Source organism: Eriocheir sinensis, chromosome 13, assembly GCF_024679095.1.
Source record: "Eriocheir sinensis breed Jianghai 21 chromosome 13, ASM2467909v1, whole genome shotgun sequence".
In the NCBI taxonomy this organism is placed as follows: Eukaryota; Metazoa; Arthropoda; class Malacostraca; order Decapoda; family Varunidae; genus Eriocheir; species Eriocheir sinensis.
Window position 1 is genome coordinate 2,081,772 of NC_066521.1, and position 9,880 is coordinate 2,091,651.

At 39.0% G+C, this 9,880-nt stretch overlaps 2 long non-coding RNA genes across 2 annotated transcripts; both read left to right on the forward strand.

The window, feature by feature from the left end:
* Positions 1–240: 240 nt before the first annotated feature.
* On the forward strand, positions 241–3,588 carry LOC126998259 (uncharacterized). Its single transcript, XR_007752766.1, has 3 exons — positions 241–412; positions 2,360–2,577; positions 3,491–3,588. It is a non-coding gene; the product is annotated as an uncharacterized LOC126998259 (long non-coding RNA).
* A 2-nt stretch (positions 3,589–3,590) lies between these two features.
* Positions 3,591–8,272, forward strand: LOC126998260 (uncharacterized). The gene is made up of 3 exons (XR_007752767.1): positions 3,591–3,840; positions 4,207–4,317; positions 7,686–8,272. It is a non-coding gene; the product is annotated as an uncharacterized LOC126998260 (long non-coding RNA).
* Positions 8,273–9,880: the final 1,608 nt, after the last annotated feature.

Sequence of the window (9,880 nt, forward strand, 5' to 3'; positions counted from 1 at the left end):
GAAGTTAATATGTTTCTAACTATTGCAGCAAAGGATAAACTTTGTGTTGTCTCAAGATCGGCCCGCCTTGTGTTGGAGGCTTGTGGAAGCCTCATAGAAGACAATGAAGTGTTAGAAGAAGTGAAAAATGAAGTTTTACTCCTGTTAACTGATGATGAAGAGTATTCACCATCCAGCAGCAAGTTACTCGTACATGGTGGTACTGCACACCAAGAACAATACACATCAACTGCCAGTACCAGTACTTCTGCTCCACAGCAAGGTGAACAGGACACACCAATTGCCACTAGTTCTGCTGCACACCAAGGAGACACACTGGCAGACATAAGCAACAATTCAGCTTCTTCGGTTGAAGCTCCTGCAGGTGACAGTCCAGATGCCACACCTCAACGGCCATCTACTTTAATAGCAGGTACATTTAACTCTTCATTTTCTGATTGTTGCCTGCATAGGCTATATAGGGTTATTTTGATAACCATAGTGTGCTAACTGTAGGCTTAAAGATTTCTTTATGCTCTATACATTATATATATCTGTGTGTGTGTGTGGGGGTTTGCGTGCGCGTGCGTGCATGCGTGCGTGCATGCGCGGGTGAGCGTGCGTGCGTGCGTGCATGCGTGCGTGCATGCGCGGGTGAGCGTGCGTGCGTGCGCGGGTGAGCGTGGGTGCGTGCGTGTGTGCGTATGTGTGTGTGTGTGTGGTTCCCAAACTGGGGCCATAAAACCATGAGGTATATATATATATATATATATATATATATATATATATATATATATATATATATAAATATATATATATATATATATATATATATATATATATATATATATATATATATATATATATATATATATATATATATATATATATATATATGTGTGTGGGTGTGGGTGTGGGGGGGGTACCAAACTGGGGGCCATGGCTCCCCTGGGGGGGGCATATAAAATAAAGTAGGGGGCCATAATCTGAGGCTATGCAGATAAAGCTACATTGGGTGAGCAGCAAGTAGAGGAAACTTATAGGTTCATTGCAGGTGTTCAACATAAGTTTCTAGGTATTAGAAAATTGAAAACTGTATAAGAATGTACTTTTACTGGGGTACTGGTGTATCTGCTGCAGGCTCAACCAGTTGCACTTCAACGTCCCATCAGACAAAGAGACACTCGGATTTTTTTATAGCAGTGGACAAGTCTCCTGACTCTCAGCAGCCCAACACCTCACAGCCTTTGTCTCCAGCCTTCAGTCCATATTCATCTTCCTTAGTCCACTCCCCTGCCCCTTCACACATTCCCTCCACAGTTCCTACCACTGGCCCATCAAACCCTCCTCACCCTTCATCCCCTACTGCTGGACCCTCACATGCTCCTCATCCCTCGTCCCCACGACAGGAACAGCAACTCCTAGATTTCATTGCTTCCCTTCCTCCCCACTCACCCGATTCTACTGTCATCTTAGCACCATCCCCCTACAGTTCATTCAGTGATCAGACCCTATCCCTTCCCCCTTCACCTCCTACCTCCCCTACACAAAATTTTGAAGAGGAGTCAGATTGACCATTAAGTGATGGAATACCACAACGTAAGTTGCAGTTTTAGTTTATGACCCTAGTTGTGAATTATAGTAATTAGATTGGTGATGCACTGGTGCCTATAACAAAGGTAACTTTGGACTAACCAATTTTGGAAGGGTGGAAAGTATTTATATATTCTGTTCCTGCCCCTCACTTACCATTACAGTTGCCAGATTTGTTTGCATTCATTCTTCACACCCTCACCAACTCCCATGTTCCCTTCCCATACTCCCTTCAAATCCTTTCAGAACAGCTTCTTATGCTCCATTTCTCACTCAAGTTGCTCCCAAGATCCTCATCCCACTATTCAGTTCTCCATTTCCACAAATAATTTTCTTTTCTGCCTTTCCAAGTTCTCATTCCCTCTGCTTCCCAGCTGCTCCCTGTATGCTCTCTTCCCTTCAACCACTTTTCTCACCCAGTCCACCCACCATGCTGTCCTCTTCAGACCTCTACCTCACCTCTTTACCCCAAACATATCTACACATGCTGGATTCTTCCTTAAACACCATACTCACCTACTGTATCCATTCATTCCAAATCATACTTGCCTAGTTTTCTCTACACCACTCTCCAGAACTTACATCTTTACCTACTCCTGTAACTTCTCCACCTCTTAGTGGTCCAACAGACCACATCCAATACATCTATATACCTTTGCATCTTTCACAGACCTCCTCATTCATTCATCCGCACAGATAATTATAATCTACAGTGCTTTTTGCTCTTCCCTCCCTCCATTTTCCACCCTACTCACTCCATACTCCATACCAGTACAATATTTCACAGATCCACCTCTGCCTGAACTGTCAGGGGCGACGAAAGCGATGCTACTAGAGCCTACCTGTTCCCGAAAAGTGTGGCTACAGCTGATTGAAGAGACAAAAAATTATTATCTAAAGTTTTATCCCTTGATTGAATCAAATCCTATGGGGACATACAAAGCAATTGGAATGAAGATGGTGTCTGCTTATCCATCCATCAAGCGTGAAGGCTTGTTTCCATGGGTAAGCTCTGTTGTGTTTTCAGTCTTGCCTTAATGGTATATGTACATGTAGATATTTACTGGATCTCACCAGTATGCTTATTGAATATCATGGACCTCTTTAGCCAGAATGTGATAGTAGTATGCTACCATTTATTATCAATAGGCATTTGTATGCTTATGTAATGAACAGGGATCTTGCCCAGGTCAAATTTTTCTTAAGCAGAACTTGTCTCTAATACTATAATATAGAAATTGGCTTAAAACATCCCTGGTATGCTCTAACTATAGCTGAAGCCTTATGCAAAGATTGTAAGTGGAGAAGTATCTATAGAGAAAGTACAAAAGTTGTATGCTCCTTTTATGGATGTGGAGAAAGCCTATGATAAAACTGACCAGGAAGGCATGAGTTACTTGAGAGGTGCACGTGAAATAACATGGAGGGACAGAAGGATGAATGTGGAAGTACGTAAGGAATATGGTGTGGGATTGAATGTACTGGAGAGTGTGAAAACGAACACCTTGAGGTGGTTCGGGCATGTGAAATGTATGTAGAGCAAGAGAGAGTTACTAGGAGGGTATACAATGGTGAGGTGCTGGGGCAGCAAGGAGAGGTATACCGAGTGAGATGGAGAGATGTTGAGAGGTATATGAATAAGAGTGGGGTTGAGTGAAAGGAAAGGTGCCTGTTGACAGGGAATAGGAGTGCATGGAGGTGACTCATCTGTGGCCACCTCTACAGATTGAAGCATCTGGTAATCAATAGATAGATAATCTTGTAGGTTTGAGGTGCCAAATAAAGTGCTAAATCCATATTAATAATTTAAATTTTAGACTTAAATGTGAGGTCAATACTGTATAGGCCTATATCTTCTAAACGCAAGACTAGATACTGTATAGGCCTATATCCTTTAAATGTTTTTGTTTCGATTCAGAGTCAGTTTACTAGGGCCCTCAGTCAGAGCATTCGAACTGAGCGTTATAAACAGAAGAGAAAGAGCATGCCTCATGTACAACATGCTCATCCAGCCCCAAAAGATTTGCTTTGGGTAGGAAGCAGTTTACCACTATAGAGAATCAAGAACGTGAGCTGACCGAAGACGAATTCGTGAGGCACACCAAAGAACTTTGCCAGGAAATGAAAAAGAAAAATCTTAACACTGAGCATATAAATATGCTTTTAACTGCTACAATGGTGAACCGACAAAAGTGGATATCAACACTTCCTGGTGGACTCATCTCACCAATATTGATGAAGTTCCCTTGCTTCTGGAAGAGCAGTTTTGTAAGTATTTTTTTTTCTAATGATGTAGTTTTATGTTGCATATGTATTTGAAACCCACACTGCATTATGTGTCTTTAATGTATACATCACTGTATTTAGCTACATATACCCCCTTTAGAAGGAGAATGTGCTATCAAAGGATGCAATATACAGTGGGAGGCCTAAAATATTTCAGATTTTTTATGCAGTATTATGTGATTAGATGAAAACTAATAGGATCTGCTTTTAACTGAGGTAGTTTTACTAGGTTCTAGACAAAACAATTTTTTGAATTTGGGAACCTTCATGTTATGCATGTGTGAAGGGAGTAATTATACTGTATGCACATTCTGAAGTAGATCTTGACAATTTTATTTTGGCTTACAGATCAAAACTGAGATGGAAAGACTTCTCAAGGATACCACTGAAAGCTGGAAGACTAAATTGAACAAGATATGTGACACACTGATTAAGAAGGTTCCCAAGACTGACCATCATGTAAGTAATTTTACTTGCTTTCTATTTTTCTTCACATACCTATACCAAATGTTTTATCTATTCATTTGCTACATCCATTCCCCATTGATCTATTACTTAATGAAGCATCTTTACACTGAACATTCATATTCATATCTCATAATGAACTTACTTTTCCCTACTGTAATTAGAGCAGACATGGGGCGATTACTTATGTTTTGTAATCAATAATGATTACTTTATATTTTCACAATTACGATTACAATTACAGTATAATTGTTTTAATCGATTACAATTACATGATGTTTTAACCATGATTACAATCGCAATTACAGGGGGGATTGGAAGGTAAACATATTTCTGCGAGTCGCGACTCGTCCAGTTTTCATAGAGTAACATTCAAATAATCGTTTGATTGCACCTTGTAGGAATGCATACCTTATATTGTTTGTGTAGCTACTCTTCATTCACTATAATTTATAGTTCATAAGGTGCATATAATAGACTCTAACCTTTGGCAAGTTGGGAGGTCCACTGTATTACTACCCTGGAAACACAATGACGTCACCCTGGCGTCACGGTGACGGTGCCTTTTGGTCACGTTTTTGTCGTCGGACGACGTCACTTTGACGTCATCTTGTAGACTCCCAGCGACATCAATACGACGTCGCACGGCGACGTCGCCAGATGACCTTTGAATGACCAAAAGATGACCTAGGAATGACCTGGATGCAACCCAAATATGACCCATGGGGTGACCTCTGGGTGCCCTAGGGGTGTCTATAGTGCAAGCATCACGCAGTATGGGATAAACTTCACCAAAATACTTTGGAAATACTTCTTCCATCATAAAACAAATCACTTTATTCTGCAGTCAAATGCAAATTATACTTTGAGAAATCTGGCAGCCTGAGTCCATAGACTTTGCAACCAACTGAACACATGACTGTGTTCGGTTAACTGCGAAGTATACAGGCTCAGGCAACCAGGTTCTTCTCAAAGCAAGATTTATTTTGCATTCAATCAGAGAATAAAGCAGATTCGTTTTACAATGAATGATATGCCATATTGTATGAAACCAGCAAAATTGGAGGATAAACGTATATCTGAGAGTATTCTTCAAATACTGACTAAGCTCGTCCTCACACTCAAGAACACCAAATATGCCGACCGACTAAAAACCCTGGACATTCCAAGCATGAAATACCACAGACTGGGGTGATATGATATAAGTTTAGAAATACGTGAATGATGTGAATGATGTGCCATGTTTACTTGCGGAGGTTGGGACAACGAGATTGCGAGGGCATGATAAGAAGCTTGCATAACTGGGAGCGAACAGACCCATCACTTCCAATGACTGGAATTCACTGCCCCACAAAGTGATGTACTAATACATTAAATAGCTTTAAAGATTATCTTGACAAAATGTGGAAGCACAAAAAATATGACGTGGTCTATAAACTAAATTAGGTTCTAAATAGTTGACTTTTTAAAAATCTTTTTACGTAAGGAGCGGACAAAAAGCCCTTGACTTATTCAAGTCTGCTGCAATTATTATCATTATTATACCAGTCAGAATTCCCTTTTCCAAAACACAGTATCAGCCCCCACACTCAACACCTTCAAGCACAAAGTTCACGCTGTACCAGTCAGTAGCCTTTATGAATACATACAAGGCAACACGCATTGTCACACAAGTGTATTCCCCTGCTCCAAATGCATTAACAGGACAAACTGTTCAAAACACCTTTCATCACAAGCACAGAAATACAACCACCACAGCATCATTACAGCCTGACCAGCTGGTTGTGTGCCTGTATTCATGACTTGGAACCTGAGTGGTGTGGGCCAACCTGCTAAGTTACACACACACACACACACACACACACACACACACACACACACACACACACCCACCCACCCTCCCTCCCTCCCTCCCTCGCTCTCTCTCTCTCTCTCTCTCTCTCTCTCTCTCTCTCTCTCTCTCTCTCTCTCTCTCTCTCTCTCTCTCTCTCTCTCTCTCTCTCTCTCTCTCTCTCACACATATGCTAAACATCCCCAGGGTCACCCACCCCAGTACCACGTCTTCTTCAGGATCAGTCAGCCAAATCACTCATTGCCTACGTAATTAACACAAGCCAGGTTAATACATGCCCAGTAATTCTCCCCAACACCCTCACGCCCCAAGAGTACCCAGGTTCAAGCCATTTCAATGAACTTGAAAAATATATTTCTTTTGGTTTGCTAGAAAACACAAAACACAAACCCTGGAATGTGGCTTTATATCTCCTCTCCCCGCAATGTTTCTGTGGTGCTGTGGGTACTTAAAACTAGTGTGATGGTTCTATGTGCTACTCCTGTGTGGAAGGAGTTAATGGAAGTGGGGTTAAGGCATGAACTTACTTCAATTCGAGGCAGATTGTAAGGGCACTCAGGGATAACACAGCTGTTGGCGGCTTGGCCGGCCCGCCACACGGGACAGGGCTCGTCCCGATTGGTCGAGTATAATTGCACTTATCTTCCACATGCTTAAAATTAACAAGGTACCTAAATTAAAGCTTAAAATGACTTTCATAGGTCTACTTTATTTATTTATTTATTTATGGCGTGTACATGTGGAATAATGGTGAGGGTATTTATGTTTTCACAGTATGTTGTGGCTGCCTATATTCTGGGAGGCATTTGTTTGCGTTAACGGAGCTACTCTCTTCCTCTTCCTCTTCCTGTGGGCTAAGCTTCATTTGAAAACAAAATTAGAAAATGTTGATTAAATAGAATTGCAAGAGGTAATGGTAAAGGCGGAAAGGTTTATAATTTCGTCTTTCTCCTCTGGCCTTCTCTTATCCCTCCCCTCCTGGGCTCTTACAGATGAATAACCCGGTAACATGTTGCTTAATAGGCATACATATGTCATCTTGACGTTGGTTCATGGTTGTCATGCAACGTCACTCTGCGCCGTCATCTTGACGTTGGTTCATGGTTAAACCATGACAACATCACTCTGCAACGTCGTCTTGACATTGGTTCATGGTCATTCTTGGAATATGACCAGAAGGTGACCAGGAGGTGACGTCATTTTAAGGTCATGTGTTTGCTGGGCAATGATGCTAATGTAATTGCAAAAGTAATCATGATTATGATCTTAATAAAATGTAAGAGTAATTAATTATAATTACTTAAGAAGCTGTAATCAGTTTCAATTACCTCATGTTTGAATTTGAGCTCTCCCTTTATCAATGTACTTTAGACTCTGATATTTAACTTTCGCACTTATCCTCTCGTTTGATCTAGAATGGTTTCGTCAGTTTTGTTAAATAGTGACAAATTCTTGCTTTCTTGAACCTCTTCATAGAATGACCTTCAACACATGTGTCTTGCTATTCCAGAGTTCACTGCATGAATATGATGTAATTCACTACATTGAAAATGAAATTTCCTTCAAACGAGGAAGAGGTGTGAAGTCTCAGCCAGTTATCCTGCTAAGAGAATTGTATGGTGATCAAGATAAAGACTTCAGTAGTGCTGAAAAGTCTCCTCCTCACATCATCTTGACTGTTGAAAATAAAAGCCTGAAGGATGTATATATCACTGGGGATGGATGTACAATTCCATGTGAAACAGGTGATGATGTGTGTGATGCAGTAATCTTATTGCTTGGGACATATTACATATTTGACTTAGGGTATCCAAGGATTTATTCACAGATTTTAGGATTCCTGCAACAGTATGTGTTAAATGAACCATACACTTTGGAGAAGTCTTCAGGTTATAATCATTTTGTAGCACAGTATGAAAGGTTGTTGAGAGCATAGGAGGATTCACATAATGTAAGTTGCCTCCATCCTCCTTCCTCCCCCTATCCTTCTAAGATAAGAAAGAGATAAGATAATTTATTGGTCACATTGTTCTACATAAATGCATACAAGTGAAATTCTTTATAGCAAAAACAGGCTCCAAAAGTATTCTACATAGATAAGAGTATAACACATAAAAAACATAAAAGCATAATTTTTTTAAAAGGTATTAAAATTATTTTTGTGGATAAAAATGGTTAAAGAGCACTATACTGCTTGGGACAAAAGATTTTCTGTAGCGATCTGTTTTAATCAATGGCAGTGCCAGCCTTCGTCCTGATCTTAAAAAGTTATAACAGTTATTAAGAGGGTGAGTTTGATCCTGCATTATTTTTCCTACTTGTTTTATTGCTGCCTCTTGATATAGAATATCTGTGAATGTTACTGATGCCCCTAACTTTTTAGCTTTTTTAACTATTTTGTTCAGTTTATTTTTGTCTGCTAAAGTTAGCCTTTTGTACCAAGTAGAGATAGAAAAAATCAAAATTGACTCAAGGGTAGATCTATAAAATAAGTTATTATTTTCTTGTTTACCTGAACGGAACGTTATTTAAAATTCTAATGAAGTAAAGTCTCTCTCTCTCTCTCTCTCTCTCTCTCTCTCTCTCTCTCTCTCTCTCTCTCTCTCTCTCTCTCTCTCTCTCTCTCTTCTTTGCAAATTTCATATAAATGTTTATTTTAGCACTAATGTGAGTGAGTAAATATCCACATTAGGTTATCTTAAAACATATTTTGTATTAACTAAAGCAATTTTTCAGTAAATTATTAATGACTACAATTACATCATTGTCACAATTTTACTTATTAATGAGTAAAATCTTGACAGTGATGTAATTGCAATCAAAAATAATTTGTTGAAACAATGCTGTTGTTTAATGCAAAACAAATGTTTTAAGATAAACTACTGTGTGTTTTTACTTAAACACATTAACACTTCTAAAACACCTAAAGGTGTTTTAGAAGTGTAACAAACCCATAAACAGCTTTTTGTGTTTTTGAATAAACGGTATTAAACACCATGTGTTTATAATGGAACACCTATGTTTATGAAACCATCCTGTTTTTAGTAAAACATGGTTGTTTATATAAATACGCGTATTTGTGTTTTAGAAGTGTAACAGCGGAAAACATGTTATCGCGTTTTCCCAAAAACATTTATTTTTACAGTGATATGGTACCATTGAGTAATCTTAGGTCACTTGTTAAAGTGTTCACCTAAGTCCGACCCAAGCTGACAACATAAACCTAAGCGTGTTTGCAAGCTGAGTGTTTAGAATATTGGCATAATAATAAAAGATCTTGAAAACTTGATTCCATTACTTTATTGAATATATGAATAATTATATACTGAATATGTAATGGAGTCAAGATAAGAAAAAGCTATGTTTTTCAATGGTCATACCATGATATGAAAATAAATAGGTTGACATATATAATTAATTACTACGTATTTTGATATGATGACCATTGAACGTTAATACCATAGCTTTGCTAGCATTGAGTAATCTTAGGTCACTTGGTAAAGTATAAACCTTAGTCCGACCCAAACTGACAACATAAACCTAAGCGTCTTTGCAAGCTGAGTGCTTAGAATATTGGCATAATAATAAAAGATGCTGAAAACTGGATTCTACTACTTTATTTAATATATGAGTAATTATATACTGAATTTGTAATGGAGCCAAGATAAAAAAAGCTATGTTTTCAGTGGTCATACCATGATTAAT